This window comes from Puntigrus tetrazona, chromosome 6 (genome assembly GCF_018831695.1).
Source record: "Puntigrus tetrazona isolate hp1 chromosome 6, ASM1883169v1, whole genome shotgun sequence".
Taxonomy (NCBI): domain Eukaryota; kingdom Metazoa; phylum Chordata; class Actinopteri; order Cypriniformes; family Cyprinidae; genus Puntigrus; species Puntigrus tetrazona.
Genome location: NC_056704.1, coordinates 21,602,018 through 21,621,017, shown reverse-complemented (window position 1 = coordinate 21,621,017; position 19,000 = coordinate 21,602,018). Strand labels below are relative to the sequence as shown.

At 35.0% G+C, this 19,000-nt stretch overlaps 1 protein-coding gene across 8 annotated transcripts in view; it reads left to right on the top strand.

The window, feature by feature from the left end:
* foxp1b (forkhead box P1b) overlaps positions 1-19,000 on the top strand; it is a 529,351-nt gene that overhangs the window by 304,118 nt on the left and 206,233 nt on the right. The window lies entirely within an intron of this gene.

Sequence of the window (19,000 nt, the reverse complement as noted above, 5' to 3'; positions counted from 1 at the left end):
AAAAAAGTATCTACCACTAAAAAGTATCTAAAAGTACCTACAGTCAAAAGTCTTTCTTTATTGTAGAAATGTTAAATGTGTTAATGATTTGAATATGCCAGCTGGTACACGAGAGTAAAGGCACTTTCCTCCCTTAAAAACCCAAAACACTACATTAAATTCATTTTCATATAAGAATTGCCATCTTTGATGCTCACTTTAATCACTGTCACTATGGTTACGGGTAAATAGCCATATAAAGCTCTACAGCAGTTGCGTTACGCAATCTAAATTCTGTCAATTTAAAAAATAATTATTTGAATCTTACACCATTTCAACACGGTGGACCCTTGGTCTGTTTCTCGCCCCCCACAGTATTTGTTAATGTAGGTACACTTCTATAAACAAATACATTTAGAAGGCAGCGTCCTCCGGAGGATGCATACCATGTCACTGAGCAATGCGTACTTCTTAATTTGAAATTAAAATATCTTTTCCCCTCAAAATAATTTTCCAATGTATAAATAAATTTCCTTCATTTAAGCAGTGTGAGCACAGACATATTAATACAGAGAAAATGATCGGCTTGTTCAGGTTAATCCCACAAGATATTTTTACTGTTACTGTGGAAAACGTCATATTAAAAAAGTTTTATATAAATGCACTGTATGCACTGTAACATATTGTTCTCTGTTTCTAATGACGCTACATAAATCACACAACCCATAAACTGGCGCTATGCATATTACTCTTCAACTCGACAATGCACATGAATGCAAGGTCAGTCTGCTCCACCATATTACCACACACACACACTAGTATCAAATCAGTTGTTTGGAAAACGTTAAAGAAATTTGTTTTACCAGCAATATCTTAAAGGTTTTTTTTCCCCATTGTAGACATTTAAAGGAAATGGACTCATTCTGCAACACCAACAGTGTAAACAAGTCGAGTTTTACTAGTTTTGAATCCATTTTGCCGATCAGTCTGGCGATAGCACTTTTAGCATAGCTTTAGCATAAATCACTGAATCCAATTAGACCAGTAAAAGTGCTATCGCCAGAACCGAAGATCCGCTGAATTGATTCAAAAACAGTAAAACTTGACTTATTAACTCTGGGGGAGTAGGAGGATGAGCCTATTACCAAAAAAGTGAAGTGTTCCCTTAACTGGTAAATTTGCATATACCAGCTAGTGCACGACAGAGTATTTCAAAACATAAATAATAATTGGTCACTTTTTTAATCACTATAGAATTTTGGAAAAACTAGACATGGACAATATCTACTGAATTAAAGAAAATCTTTAACAAAAATAGTTCACTGTACAAAAAAAAATCGCTTAGGCGTCGCAGGCTATTGAACAATGTTACCTAATACGCAAATAGCTACTTAGCTACTTACTTTTAACATAGTCTATCTTTTATTAGCTCAGTCAGTGTGTCCTAGCTGTGACAGTGTTATAATAAATTGAAGGCATGTACTTGAAGGGATTCACTTTTCCTCTGGAGGTCAGTATATACCTACTGTAGATTGTTTTTCACATGTAACGCTAGCATCAGTAGGCTGTGTTGAGGTTTGTCCTCTGGTGGACTGCAGTGAGTCATAGTTGTCACATCAGGGGGAAAAAAACGCAACACCTAAATGCCAGTGTCATGAAATGCTGAGTCAATTCTGCTTTTCAGTCTGACTGTTTGTCTTGAGCTCATTAAAGTCTGCTTAAATTTACATCTAAATTATATATGAGAAAGCCAGAGGAGAATTAAAGTCAACATGATATGAAACTTGCAACAATACACTTAATATAACCAAATAAAATTGCAACGATATATATCTGAAACACAATCATTACCACAGAAATACACAGGGATGCTCTAAAGTGTGAAGTTGAGGCATGCAGCCCTCTCGCATTTATGTCTGGTTCAGTTCTGTTATGAAACGTCTGCTTGTCAAGATCGAAACAACTTCTAATGGGGAAAAAAAAAACAAGTTTTACAAGGTAACTAATGCCATTTCATTTTGCAACAAACTGAAACGCACTACTTCAGGTATAGTTCAGCTCCCAAAGAAAATTACATGATTCGGATACTGAAACATACATCTAGAACTACTATATATATACCGAAATAACTTCTCAGAAATCCTTGATTGCATTGCTACCAGCTGCTACCAACTGTCCTTCATCTCGACTCACCTTGAAGACACTGTGTATTTAACTCTCACTGTTTCCATAGCGCTCAGCCTTTGTTAGCGACCCAGTCTGTTTGAGCAGAGCTTTACAAGTGAGAGAAAGTGAGAGAGAGAGAGAGAGAGAGACAGAGAGAATGATGGAGGGTTGCTACTGTTCAGTGAGCTTGTTAGCGAAGGGATTCTGGAACAGTCGCACATGACGGAGCTACATGTACCACAGGTTCTCTATAAAGCAGAATCCTTCAGACGTAGATGGTTCTTTGAGCGGTAATCCAGTTCACAATGGAGAGGCAGAGATTGCCACGATTTTTATGGGTGATTTGAGTTACTTTCAGAAGCACTTGTCAATGTTTTTTTTCTTTGTGTGTATCTCGAATGATACCAACTTATTTAAAAGAACACTTAAAACTGCTGGGTTAAATACATCCCAGTGCTGGGTGAAAAATGGACAAACCAAAAATTAAATTTGAGTTAAATGTTTAACCCAACTATCTGGGTAGTTTTTTAAGTTAGTTACTGTTCAAAAATTATTATAAGATTGGCTTAAAATGAACAAAATAGGTTGTAAATAAAATTGCTAGATGCACCATCAGTAATCAAACGAGACTCAAGATGTGACATTTGGGTTATAAGGCCAGCTTTCTAACCACTGACAGGAAATATGTGGTGATTCTATGAAAATAGACCTAAAAATCTGTCTGGAGGGCCATCCGAGTCTTTATGCAGTTGTGCTCTATTTGTGGTTTGTTTTCAATCCTTTTTTTCAGTTTTTCTGCAGAGTGCTGGTGTCTTTGGGAAGCTCAGGATGGGGAGGATGTTTCAGACGTCAGAGCTACAGCAGACACCTGTCATCTATTGGACACTGTGTTCTTCCTCAGCAGCTTTGAGGATTATCTGTACGTGTACTGTATGGGCGTGTTTGTCCTTTGGCAAAATGTTTTACACACACACACACACACACACAAAATTGAACAACAGAGGCGCTTGAAAATTACATGAAAGAATCTTGATTCAATCCTCTCTAATTCTATAGTTATGTTTTCACCATTTTATTGGAGTGGAGAAAGAGGAACAAATTGTAAACAATAGTTATTTGATTTTATTTGTTGGTATTTAATTTGTTTTTGATTTTTTGCTATACATTTTAGTATTTATGTATCCTGGCCATGCAAGCTTTACCATGAACTCAGAAGTCACGATTTTGTGCTTTGGAGCTATATCCTAACATCATATTTTCTGTATTCGGTTTGAAGTTCAGCCTTGAGTCTGTGCGCTTCCAGCAAACAAGACTGCAGCGCATTCTTCCATCCTCCTTCCACTGCTCCTCTGCATTGTCGCAAAACATCTAGAAAGATTATGTAAAGTCTCTCTCAGGTCACAAGGGTACAGATTGCTATTCACATGAATGCTGTTGGGTTGAATATGTCTGTGGATAGGAATTAATTGAAAAATGGTTACCATGCCATGAAAAGCATTTTTTTTTTTTCACAGACCCAAGGCCACGTACGGCATTGAAGTGATTGTTAAGGTATGCCATTTGGGTCTCTGCAGATCACATTGAGAGCGACAGAATGTTCTGTTCGGAAAGAAAGTATGAGGTCTTTGGGTCAGAGCTTGCTTAATCAGCACTTAGATTTGTTTTCGAAATATTACAAGCGGTAATGTTTCAACTCTCGCTATCATAACAGAATAAAAACTATTTTTCTATAGAATGTTTGCAAAGAAATATTTCTTCCAAATTGTTGTAAATAATTTTTTTTTTTGGGGGTCGGAATTCTCTTTCGCGTGCAGCATGTAGCACGGCTCTAAGTGAATGAAAGTATCCTGCAGAAGTTTTACATCTAAAAGTGAACCGTGTAAAAGTTATTCTGAATCACTGAAACGAAGTCGTTTTTAAAACAAATCCCAAGCCATTTCATGTTGACGCTCAACGTGAAACATTAGCGTTTGCCTGCTAATTTATTCATTGCCACTAGGTTTCAGTTTTGGAGCAGTACAAAAGTGTTTTCCGTTAGCTCCGTACACAAACGCAGCTTTATCAGGCATCGCAGGCATGATCAAATTTAAATGAGACAAATCAACCAATCACAGCAGATTAGCATCACACAAAGGAGGGGTCTGAAAAATTTATATTAGTGCGAATCGTCTGGCAGTCGTTACCAAATAAGGTCAAAATAAATAGATATTACAGGAGAATGAAAAGGGTTTTTGACTGCATGCACACACCGACTCCCAAAACCAAAATATGAACCTTTCGTTAGCCATAATACTTTAACTTCTCTAGAAAACGCTTATGGCATATGGATTATGGGAACATTTTTAAAGGAAAATATTGATGTCATTTCAGCTGCTGCCACACTATGAAATTAATTATACAGGCAGTCCATACTAGTCCAGGGGGTCCAAATAGCTTTGCTAAATAATTATTTCACAAGAATTATTTCAACAATTCCAATTTCCTCTTTGCAGCTATTCGATTTAGGTTTTATTCAGGCTGTATTTAGCCAAAATAGTTTTAATGGGCTAATGTCATGAGAATTTTCTTTGATCTTTCGCGATAAAAGAGCTGATTTGCTATAAAAGAAGTTTCTAAACTGTTTTCGGATATTGAGCTAATGAAGCAGAAGATATGATTGCGTTGTTTTTTTTTTTGTACCTGTATATTTGAAACTTTTAATAAATGATTAAAGGAATAGTTCAACCAAAATAAATATATATATATTTTTAATTTACTCACCCTCAGGTCATCCAATATGTAGTTGAGTTTGTTTATTCATTGAAAAACACTGAAATGGTTCAAACAGCTGATATCATAATAATCCACACAACGTTACTGTCTTGCAAAGTGAAAAGCTGTGTGCTGAAAAAAAAAAAAACAGTTCCATCATTACAACTTTTTTAACTTTAAACAGTCGCTTCAGGCAAAAATATGAGTCTGCATGCTTAAAGAAACGCTCTCTTCAGTTGAAAAGTCCATCGCTGGTCCATCTTTTTCTCCACATCCGCTCTGAAAAAGAAACAAACTCATCTAAATCTGGGATAGCCTGAGGGTGACAAAAGTTTTCAGTTTTCATTTTTTGCTGAACTGTTCCTTTAATGGAATATAGTAACTAAAAACAACAGTATGACTTTGCCTTGATATGACCCCCTTTAAAACTTATTATTAAATTCATTCTGCCATGGTACTGACAGAAATGTCTGCTGACCTTTGGGTTTGACGAGTTGCAACACATCCAGCACTTCACTTGCCTCGTATTGCTTGTGCAGCTCAATTAACATGCCTGGCTATGAAATATGCATCAACTCGTTTCATCTATAATAAATAACAGTACGTATTCACATGATCTGCTGTGCATATATACTTTTCTGCATATGCACTGTGAGGTTGCTGATGTACACAAACTGCACATCAATGATCTGCCAGCAATTAGCTGCTATTTTTGATTAAAAATGTGCATCAAAGGCGATGAACTGAATTTGTTCAACAAACTGATTATGCAACAGTTGTGTTTTTGAATGGCCCGTTGCTCATTTTACAGTTTCCTCTTCACGTTATTGATTCACAATATATACAGTGGCCTAAGAAGTACGTATTTCAAACCTGTCAGTCAATAAATGGAAAAACAAAGTAACTAGTGTTACTATTTTTTTGGAAGAAAAGTAATCTGACTACGTAACTTTAATTGTAATGCATTAACCCCTAATACTGCTTATAAAATTGAGAAATATTATATAGCGCAAAAATAAACTTGCCTTGTAAAAAAATGTTTTTTGTAACCTGAAATTGTGATTAAATGGTTTAATAATAATCTAATTTTGCTTTTAACTGTATTGTTAATTAATTCCGACAATGTTAAAATGTATAGTTTTGTAATAATTATTATAATGTATAATAATATTTTAAACAAAAATACCTAACCAGATTTGTTGTAATATTTTGATTTATTAGAGTACTCTGGAAATATTTATTATTAGCATCTTATTTTTATTGCCATGATTCCTATATGTGTTTCCTGTGTCTGTGTCTGAGGACTTTTAGTTTTAATTTGTTTAGTTAGTTTGTCCCCTGTTTTCCTGCTGCCCTGCTTGTTAGTTGTCATGGACACTCATTGACCACACCCTTCTTTTGTTAGCTGCCCTGGATACTGATTAGTTCATTAGCTCCACTCCATGTGTGTGTGTGTGTGTGTGTGTGTGTGTGTGTGTGTGTGTGTGTGTGTGTGTGTGTGTGTGTGTGTGTGTGTGTGTGTGTGTGTGTGTGTGTGTTCCCCTGGTTCTGCCTGCCTCTAGAATTTTTTTCCCTATGATGGATTGTCTTTTCGTTAAACCTGCTGCATGTGGATCTGCTGCATGTCTTTTTGCATCTTTTCTTACAATTATAAACATTTTAAGTTGCAAGCTATTTAAGTTTTTATTAAATACTTTTATTAAAAATATATTTAAAATACTTAATGTCTTAATGATTATATATATATATATATATATATATATATATATATATATATATATATATATATATATATATATATATATATATATATATATATATTTGATTATATTATGTTTATCTACTGTTACTTTTCAGTGGTTTGTTTCACTGGCATGTTCCCTGGATGCAAAAAATATTGGTAAAAGTGTTCTACAGGATTTCCTTGTAACCTGCTTTTTGTTTTTGTCCTCTATTTTGCTGCAACTATTCCAATTATAATAGAATTAAATTATAAGACAAAAGTAACACTGACAGTGTGCTCCTCTCGCTCTTTTCTGTTTTATTCTTTCTTTGGCTGTCTCCATTTGCGGCTGTGTTTATAAAATTTCTTCAGTAGAGTTTTTGTGCCCCAGGCTCATTTTTTATTTTATTTTTTTTTTGCTCAAAGCTGATATATTGCAGGGTTGTGCGCAATACACCTGAGATAAGCATAGGAGACAGCTGCATTTTTCCGTTTCTTCTTGACAGAGGTAGTCATAGAAACCCTTTACCCTTACTTCGAAGAGCTGCTTACAAACTCTACGTGAATCTTCATTATTAATGCAACTTGATTTACCATCTGCAACTTCTAATACAACAGACCAAAGGATCCGGTATCATTGTAGATGCTCTGTGTTTTCCCCCTCCAATTGAGCCCACAAAAGTGCATTCATTCTTTTGATCAGGGTGGGCGTGATGACTTAACGCCGCTCTCAGGCATTCATACGCTACCTCAAGGCCGCTGATGGTGGTGCTTAGTTTATTGTTTATCGCCCATGAATCAGCTTTATTGTGCAGAGCTCATTTCGCACCACTTTATTGTGTTCTGTTGTCAATAAATTTGGATTGCTATCCATGTTTACAGGACTTGCGCCGCCATTATGTGGGATTTGTTTGTTATAATATACATGCCTCTATTATTTTGTCAGTTTGTCAACAGAGTGGAGGCTTCAGAATGCATTTGGGATGAAAAGAATACACTAACAGTGCTATTTTTAGCTTAAAACTAGTCATTGTTTTTGCGCGACAAAGAGAGGGAGAGAAAAAGAGCAGGCGTGTGATATATGTTCTTTCCAAGCTTTGTGCAAAAATGAAGGCAAAGGTCAAAGTTAAGTCTAAAATTACGATTATGCAAAATGTTTTAAGCTGCCACCTTACAAAAGGTCAGTCTGCCCTGTAAATATTTCAATGAGAGAAAAATATTAGTTTAAATCGCTTTTTAATATATACGTAAAGCATGCTTTAAAAAGCCTTTTAGTTATGTTTTGAACAGTTTCACAAGCTTACTGAAGTGGTACCTTCTTTTGATCTTATTTTATGCTTTAATGTTTTCAACAATCTGCTGCATCTATATGTAATGTCATAAACGGTACGCTGAGACAAGCAAACAAATGACACACAGCAAAACAAATAACAGACAGCAAGACTCAACATGTTTGAAATTAATCAGTTTGCATTCTTGTTATTGTGGATATGCAGCATAATTTGGCTAAGTACATGAACAGATGCTGGGAAATCTGCTTGCTCGATAACTGTTAACAGAGCTAGCATGCTAAGTTTGCATAGTCAATAATGTATTGTTTTGGGATTCTGTATGAACATATATGTGTTCATTGTAATTAAATAATCAACGTATTTTACTTTTTTAACAGTTTGAAAATGATAATAATTTGTATTGCAGATAACCATGATTTTAACTACAAGGTATTTTAAGAAAAGTCTCAGTGTTTTGTTTTCTTTTATGCAGACAATGGATGTCAGTGGTCACCGTCGTTGCATTACCAATTCTTCCAAATATATTCTTTTGTGTTTTCTGCAGAAGAAAGGCATGCAGGTTAGGAACGAGATGAGGGTAAGCAAATTATGACATGAATTTTAATTTTTGAATAAACAGTGTCTTTGAAGGCTGATGATAACATTACAGCTCACTGAGTCTTTTCTGTTGTTCACTGGCCTTGGCTCCTTCCATCGAGCACAAACACTTCTAAAACTTGCTTGTTCTCATCATCCATGCTGATTTAAATGATAGAACGTGACAAATCCTAACAAATATGTAAACGAATCTGTTGTTGGACATCTTAATCAGATCTACTATGTTATAACCTAATCTAATAGAGGACTTTTATTAAGTCTTATCAATTACATATAATCAGATTAAGCCATTTATTGAGCAAGGAGAACATTAAAACAAAATGTACAATTGCCACTTAGCTTTTTGCACCATAAATAATATCTAATATTATTTTTTATAGATGTTTTGTAATTGTAAGGAGACTCTATATGTGATGTTTACAGCCTGAGTCACAGTTTAACCCAGAAGACCTACAGTACCGATGGATGATCCTGGCAGAGCAAATGGTTAATTCCATTACTTGTACCCATGTCTGGGCTTCCACAGATTCATACACACACACACACACACACACACACACACACACACACACACACAAAACACTCATCTTCCAAGGACCCTGATTTGGTTTCTGTGCTTATCACCATGGCAACCTAGCTTTGACGCTGGAATATGTTGGATGGCCAACAGAATTCTTTAGAAAATCACGTTGCTGTATCAATTGATTTTACATTTTGCAGAAACATATATTTGCTTTATTGTGACTTTGTGCCGTAAGGAGAACCAGTGAACTGCTATCGCATGGAATCAAAATGCCAGCTAACTCTCAACACTAACTGGAAGTGACAAATCACAGGACTAAAATATATTAGCATACAAACACATTTAAAGCAAAATATGTCAGGTTAGCGTTAAAAAAAAACGAGTCTTATATGCTGAGATTTAAGAAGTGGTGTGTAAAGGTAGCACTGTATGAAACAACATTATTAAACATTTACAGTCTGCAGAGAGACTCGCTACATTTTACAGACAAGACCGAAGTGCTTGAAATGAAAATTCAATGCACACTCTCTCTCGTTGCTTCCACTCATTCAATAAGCAAGTCCTCCATTCATTCCTTCCCCGATGCAGCCTATGTGCACTTAAGATGCAATTCAGGAGCCTTCTGATTGGCTCTTCTCCACAACCACAGGACCAGACCGGAAAACGATCAATAAAGTTACATTATCAGAAAACGTTTCTGAAGTCATTTCGAGCTCACAATATGTATAATAAGCATCAATCTAAAGCTGTTCATATATATGCATCTGGTAAAACGCCACGCTGTCGACATGTATCAAATCATTTGCGTAACGTGAACGAGGGGCTGGGCGATAAAATCATAATGATAATTATCCTATATAATTGTCCTCCATAAAAATAACATTTTGATAAATGTTCGCTTATAATGGCAAACACAGTACGAAACGGGCGCTTACTCAAACTCAAAGTTCAAATGGCATGAACATGTGGGATATTTATATAGAATTTTATTAGTTATTAATGCAAACATCTATTAAAATGGAATGTAATGGAATATTGTGATTATTGTTTTAGCTTAATGTAAACTATAAAGTAAATATTTGTCAGCACTTAGAACCATATAGTTACATTTGCCCGGGTTGTTGAGGACCTGTATGTGTGGTTTTAACTAGTTATCATGATCTCGGCGCATAGGGTTGTTGGAAATAGGGTTGTTTACATGTTTTACTGATTTGAGTAAATAATGTAAAAATGTCAAATGTTTGTCATGGTCTGACCATAAAGAGTAGTTTAAAGCCTGAGATACATTGTACGATTTTTGCAGATTTTTGATATGCCACGTTTGTTTCACAAATGGCAATCTTTCATCTGAGACGGACGAAAATCATGCAGCATGTCTAGGGCTTTAAAAACCACAGTTAGCGGTCTGGTTTCCAAACTTTCGCTTAGAGCAAAAAGTCTGCCTTTAAAGGAACACTTCACTTTTTAAAAAAAAAATACTAATTTTTCAACTCCCCAAGAGTTAAAGAGTTGAGTTTTACCGCTTTCAAATCTATTTAGCAGATCTAAGGTTCTGGCGGTAGCACTTTTAGCACAGCTTAGCACAGACCATAACCTTTTTCCGTCAGTCTTAGTGCACAATGTAACTACAGAAGAGAAACTCTTTGGTTATTTTTGAGCAAGACAATCAAATTCAGTGATCTATGATACCGCCAGAATCAGAGATCAGATAAATGGATTTGAAAACGGTAAAACACAACTTTTTAACACATGGGGTGGTTGGAAAATGAGCCTGTTTTCAAACGAAGTTGAGTGTTTCTTTAAACTTGAAAGAAATAAAGATGATGAAATTTATCGCGATAATCATTGATATCGAATCGCATATGAAAACATTTATTGCGATAGCATTGAGGCTGTGAAAGATGTGTCTTTGCAGTGATGGAGAATGTGCCACTCTTCATGGCACTGGACGTAACTGGGGCATCTGTGTTGTGGTAACCATGACAACGCCGTGGAGTTTGTCATCCACAGTGGCAAAGCTCTGAGGGGATTGAGCTCATGATGGAGTCTGTACCACACACCCACCCACACACACACACACACACACACACACACACGCACATGCAAATACATACTATGGTTTAAGCCACAGTAAAAGCATCTGATTTATAAGATGTTATTTAGGAAGGTTGCAGGTTCGAATCTCACCATTGTGCACTTTAGTGACCATTTTGAAAGAAAATGTGGCATTTTGAATAAATGTGTCTGCTAAATAATGTGTATTTTAGGTAAACAATAAACATTTTTTCTAACGGTGTATTCAAATATGGCAATATGTATTATGAGATTATTCTTTTACCCAAACTATTCATTTATCAGCTTCTATTCTACTACTCTAAGACCTCCCACTTTGTTGCAGATGCTTCCCTCCCAAAAGATTTTTATTCACAAAACTGTGATAGAGACGGTTTGTTCCCAGCAAGCCGAGGCTTGTTAGCCGATATGTTTCTCTCCTCTGCACTCCGTCATGATGCTTGTAGAAAGAGAGACTAGACAATCGCTTGTCAAGGTAACCAATCATCTTTATAGAACTCATAATGCAAATAGCATTTGAAATATGGGGTCAATTATGTTGGAGTTAGCTGAGACTCGTTTCTAAAAATATTAGGAGAGAAAAACTGTTTAGCCTCTTTCTGAATCTCACTGTGCTATTTATAGAGGTTGCAAAAATATTGCTTTGAAACTAATACAGATACCTGAAAACCTAATCGAAAATTGTATTTTTGAACAGCACAAAAAGTAACTATATTTGTATTCTACTTTCTGAATGTTTTGCATCATGCCAAAAAAATGGTTTAGGAAAAGTAAAAGTAGCTGGTTTTAACTGGTCTAAAACCAGCTTGACTAACTACAATGATAACGATCAAAACTCCTTTAAAGGGGTCATGAACTGAGAAATCTAAATTCTTTAAATTTTTGATGAGGTCAATGAGTTATAAAAACATTCTACATTCTAAAAACTTTCTTGATAGTCTAATATCTTATAATAATAATATTGTAATAATATTGTTACTAAACGCTGCCTTTGCCAAAGAAGATCAATGCTTGCTTCTTCTACGTCGCTGCTTGCTTAGCCCCTCGCCCACCAAATCGCCTTCATTTTTATAGGTACATTGATAAAAACTATTTTGTGGTAAATTAAATATTACATTAAACAAATGTAATTTCTACATTACATAATTTAGTTCAAGCAATACTTGTAAGTATAATTTATCTGAAATTGTTTGTTATGTTTACAAGTATTCTTTAAATATCAAAATAATGTGCCCTTTTCATGCACTGGGTCAAATTAGTCACTTTTTTAGTGTATTTACACTGTTTTATTGTTGTTTAGTTATTAAATTCAGTAACTTAATATTTTGTGATATCTGAAGTTCATTTTCTACTCAAAATGACCCATTAATATTCAAACACTATCCACTGATTGTTACCATAAATGTGTTTAGTGTACCAGGGCCGACTCTAAGCAAAAATTTTATTTTTGGGGGCCCCTCGTTACTGCCAATACGACAGGTCATTGTCAAAGCTTGTTTATTGCTTACATCATTGTTTGCCTGTAAGTTTTTACTCTTCTGTGATTTTTTATTGTAACAGTTGCAAACTGAGAGGTATTAAAGGGACTCCGCTTTTTTGGAAATAGGTCGCTCTCCAACTCCCCAGAGTTAATAAGTTGAGTTTACTGTATTTGAATCCATTCACCCATTCTAAAAGACTAAAAGAGTTTCGATATTTTACCTATTTAAAACTTGACTTATGTAGTTATATCAATAAGATTAGGAACTATTCTCTCATTTGGGTATAATAATCCAGGAAGTTTGCTGTCAGATCATGTCCGCGGCAGGCGAAGTGATATCATGCGCCATGGCATGCTTTTCAGTTTCTGACGGCCTTACTACATCATATAACTATAGATGACTCAAGTTTTAAATGGGAAAAACATTGAAATTCTTTGGTCATTTTTGAACACGATGTTACTGGTCTAATTTTATTTAATTAGCTATGCTAAGCTATGCTAAAACAGTAAAACGATTAACTCTGGGGAGTTGGAGAATGAGCCTATTTCCAAAAAGGTGGAGTGTTTTTTAATTTACACTTGACATTAAAAGTCTTAACGCATTAAATGGCATACTTAATGTGTTGTACTGAAAAGTAGCCAAATAAAACAGCAGACAGTGCATTTACAGAACATAAATATTAATCAAAGTTGCAAATGTATTACAAGTTGTATGTTTTTATAATAAATATTAAACAGCAGAGAGCATCTGCAAAACTCTTGAACTATATCTAGCTAATTGAGGCATAATGATACTGAATATAATAGCACCCAAAAGGTGGGCTAAGGTAAATAATATTAAGCTGTTATCAGTTTATGAAACAGAAGCTTTTTTTAATTATATACCCATAAAAGTTACTTTTAAGCAGACAAAACATAACATAAAAAATATTATTAAAATGTTCATTTGCTGATGTTTTGATGTTTAAACATGAACTTCGCTAGCTTTCCTACCTAGGTTCATGCTAATTAACTGAGGTCTAATCTTCCAAAAAGCAACTATGGTCGCAAGTTCTGTCTCTAGCAATAGAGTTCAGTGGAAATAATGAGAATTGCCACATAGCAGAAACGATGGCCCTCCTCACAAACCCCCATGTTGAATTTGACCCCTCCACTCCCCAAAGACGAGACAAACTCAGAAAAAGAGAGCATCAAACATACATGACTGTTAACCAATCATAGCAGTTTGTGTTTACTTCCTACAATCCAATTACGCCTATTCAGTTAGTGTTGTGATGAGTACAGATAAAACTAATCTACAAAGCAGCTGTAATTATGCTCAAAGAGAGCTAAAGCTGACCAACCAGCTCAGGCTTCTTCTTTTTAGCACAGACTATATTCTAGATCTCTTAACCTTGCTCAATACCTAAACATAAACATCTACCTTAATATCAGTAAGCATTAACAAATTAGGAGTTTATTGAGCGAAAACCCTATTAATAGTAAGTATACGCTCTCAACTTGACTATCTCCCAAACTCAAAAAGCTAATATTTTGCTACTGGACATCAGCTGCTCATCATACTTCTTAAATCTTCAATAGGAATTGTCATGCACGAGGCATTTATCATACAAACATGATTTACGCAAGTTTACCTCAAGAAAATAAAGACCATAGCTGTCCATAGCAACCTCCCAGAACACCTTAGCAACCACGTAGCAATACCCCTTACAATTACAAATATCCTACCAACCCCACCGAACAGCTGCATTGCCTCAGCAACCACTAAGCTAAGTTTCACATTTCTTCAAACTTGCAATCTCTATTCAGAATTAATATGCATACAATCTACACAAAGCTAAAAACATTTAAACCTTCCTTCCATTCAAAGTTTGTCTTCGCTATCTAGTTAATAGTCGCTTTCTCGAGGCTGACATTCATGTTTTTATGCTGTCGCTGTGGTAAGTGACAGTTCAAATGATTGAATTAAACAAATGCCATAATTAAAAAGTGGGGCAGAGAGAGGGCAAGACAGAAACACATAATATCCTGTCAAAAAATAGGCAATTAAAGTCATTATTTTATTATCCAGGATAAGTTTTTAAAAGAGTGGGTGGTGGTCTTTAAATATTGAACACAGCTTTAGTTTCTTTGTGAGTTTAATGACTGAATGTGTCTGTATGTCTCTCTTATTCACACGCACACACACACACACACACACACACACACACACATGGCCGCTCAGAGCATGGCGCTACTAATGAAACAACTTTGGTGCGCCACATCAGAGTCCACCCACGCTGTTGGTATATGGCACAGGTGGCTGCCCCCAACACGCTTTACCAACCGGCTGACTCAAACACTCTCACACTGGCTCTCTGTCTGTCTCTGCATAATCAATCAGGCATTAGAAATATTTAGCAGTCCACAATCCTTGAAGCTACCAAACCTGAGCATTCACCCTGTCACAGACTTCAAGCAATCACAATGAGGTAAAACAACATTTGAAAATGCAATGCATCCTTGCTGGATAAAATTACTAAATTAAAGTTTCATTAAAAAAATCTTTAAAAATAGATTACTTTTTATTTAGCAGACAAGCATTAAATACTGAAGTAAAACTATATATCCTAGTTTCCATAAAAATATTAGCACTACAACTGTTATCAACGTTGAAATGTTTATATATCACAAATGTCTGAATGAGCATGACATATACATATGTGACCCTGACCATAAAACCTTAACGTGAGTATAATGATAGCAATTGCCAAAAATATATATATATATTATATTGGTCAAAACAGATAAATTCTTCATTCATGCAAAAATCATTAGGATATTAAGATCATATAAAGATCATATTTTCTAAATGTCCTGTAACATAATATAGGTATATAGGTATATATTAAAACATACTTAATTTTATTGAATGATTTTCTCATTTTGATTTTGAAGTACTTGTATCTACCAAATATTTTCCTATCCTAACAAACCATACATTAATAGAAAGCCTATTTATTCAGTTTTTAGATGTTGTATAAATTTCCAATTAAAAATATTAAAAGACCCTTATGGTTTTAGGTCCAAAGTCACATTTGTGACATCTGTAACTATAAAATAATAAGATTTATATAACATTAAGCACGTATAATGGATGTGCGCCTCTACAATAACCACCTTTAAACATAACACCTACAAAGAAATGTAAAAATGCCAGTGTTGTTAAGCAGATTTAAATGACAAAATTGTGGGCTAACTTACTTCGATTCAGCGGGAAGAGATAATTCTCCAAAATAACAGCCACAAAGCTCCTTAATCCAGACCTTTGACCTTCTCTCTTCTTTCTTTTTTCTAATATAAGGATGAATCGGAAATAACATCAACAATTTCCTTTGAGGAACATTTCAAGATTACATAATGCCCTTTGAACAGAAGCTGCTGCATCTAAATGGAAAGTTTTGTTTGGGAGTAGATTATAGATTTCTAAATATAAAAGCACTTGGATATAATCATCAGGAATATAATCACAATCGTATATTTGACTTTAAAGATAATCTCACAAAAATGTCATATATGAATAACACTATTAAAGTTTATACTGTTACACTATTGCATATATATATATATATATATATATATATATATATATATATATATATATATATATATATATATATATATATATATACACACACCGGCCACTTTATAAGGTACACCTACTTTTATCGGGTTTGACCGCCTTTGCCCTTCAGAACTGCCTTAATCCTTCGTGGGTATAGATTGAGTTTGAACTGCAGCAGATCGCCTTGACCATGTCTACATGCCTATAAGCATGCCAGAAATTTCTCATGCTAACGAGCAGTTGGACAAGTGTACCTAATAAAGTGGCCGAGAGTGTATATGTGTATGTGTGTGTGTGTGTGTGTGTGTGTGTATAAAATGGATCAAATTAAAAATACACTGAAGACTGAAGAGGGTTTGCTGTTTTTTTGGTCTAGCAGCTATAACTAAGAACACTGATCAAGATTAGTACAGTTTAAAATAAGGTATAAAAGTAGAAGAGCTACAGTCATGCTAAGCCAAAAGAGCAGAAACAGAAACAGATGCCACACACGCCACAATTACACCCATGCAGTACAGTTACAAAGCCTAATTTTAGATAGAAATGCCTTTATGCGAAAAATAGCAGTAATTGCAGAAGGCGTTGGTGAAATAAATGTACACATATAGATATATAAAAAAAGTAGTGCAGCTGCTTTTCTTGCACTTCTAGGTCATTCTCGCCATGCAGTGCCTACCGCTTGAGCTCTGTGATTTTATGATTAAAGGCAGCTAAAAGAAAACATAAGGCTTTAAACGTCTGGTCAAATCCAGGCCCTTTATTAAATATCTTAACATATGATAAGTAAGTGAAAAGGATGGAATTTAGATTACTCAAGTAAAGAGGTTCTTGAAGTTCTTTTTTGCCCAAAACATTTTTTGTCCTCTCCAAAGTAAACTAATTTAAAATGTATGTTTTTTTTGTTTTTTTTAAATCATACTATGTTTTTTTTAATCTTCAGATGTGTAATTATTTTGTCTAATATATTAAGGTTTAACAGAACGTAAAAAGGTACTGCATAACTTGAATGACCCATTTAGGGGTAGCTTTTCACTCTTATCATGACACTCTTATCGTAACACCGTTTTACTGTGTGGTCTCACACCTGGTCATGCATTTGAATGAGAAACTTAAAACTTTACATTAATTTGATACGAAAAGCTTAGAGACACACATTCCCACTTCCCAGCCGCTGTGAAATCAGTGATTATAGTTGTGTAAAACCTGTCTGAGCAGCATAGCGCAGTTTGAGCTGCAAGCAATGCAGCTATACTGCACGTCTACCTGAGAGAGAGAGAGAGAGAGAGAGAGAGAGAGAGAGAGAGAGAGAGAGAGAGAGAGAGTGCGCTTCAAGTGCAGCTTTCTGGGTTGGCAGCAGAGCGCGCGAATAGAACGTGGCACGCGGAATATTGGCCAAAATTACCGCGAACTCAAACATCAGGAGACGCTCAGAGGGAAGCGAACGAGAACGGTCGACAACGCCTATTTCTCTGAAAAGCTCAATTTATTCGGTAAGTCTTCGTGTTTACATTAATTCCACGCAGCTGTATATTCGTTTTCCTTAACGATTTTACCGAACGCTTTCCCAATAGAATGCGTTAGTTTTGTTTAACAGACATTTTTTTACGTACATTCACCTGTGACTTCACCTATGACTAAAACTCTTTTTCACAACTTTAAGAGGTTCCGCGCCGGTCATGCTCGTAGGATATCTTTACGCATTTGCGGGCTTGCAACGTCGTTTTGGTTGATTTTTGTCAGTTAAGCGTAAAAAGCACGTCGATATGTTTACATCGAACCCATTTCGCTGCGTCTGCTGCGCGCGAGCGGGTGCCGCAGTTTCTGTCGTTCGTTATTCACAGCAAAACCTGTGTGTTTTCAGGAAAGTTCCGCAATTCGTCAGTTCTCCTTTAGTTGTTTTTTGCAGGTTAATTAGAAGTTCTAAGTGTAGTGAACAAACGCGCGTTGTTGAATTACGTGGGAGAGTGGTCAACAATATGCAAACGGGTAAATCCTTGCTGGTAATAAACATTGCGTATAGATGCTCACAGGCTTTGCGGTTATTGAATTTGAAATGTTTTCGTGTGTGAGTGTTTTTAATTTTTTTTGCATTCTGTGACATCATGGACCACCTGTAACCCAAAGCTGGGACATGTTTAAAACATTGTAAGGATTTTGTTTCGCATCTGTAACTTGGTGGGATTTGTTCAGGGTGACTAAAACGCATAAATATAATAATCCCATATTTATGATCTTCAGGTAGAGATGTACTGTATATAGGCTGCCTAAATTCTGAAAAAGGGTGCTGCTAGTTAAACCTAGTTAGTTCTGACACTAATAAAACATTTTCTCCTCTATAACTAATAGTCTAGCATTTCTAAAAGATGCATTTCAAAAAGACCATCAGTCCCCATCAGATCAGGGTTGATCGCTTTTTTTTTTTTTTTTTTAGATGACAACATTTATATATAACATATACATACACACACACACACACACACACATATATATATATATATATATATATATATATATATATATATATATATATATATATATAGAGATATATATATATATATATATTATTTATATATTCTTATATATATATCTATATATATATATATATATATATATATATATATATATATATATATATATATATATATACACACACCTGAGTGTTAGCAATAACTGTTTACTATTCTTATAAATGCATTTGATAAATTTTCTGTTTAAAATGTTTTTCTTAACGGAACTTAACTTGTATTTATTCTAGAACTTTTCCTAAAATGCTCTAAACCTGTAATTTAGTGGTCACAGTATTGTTTGAAAG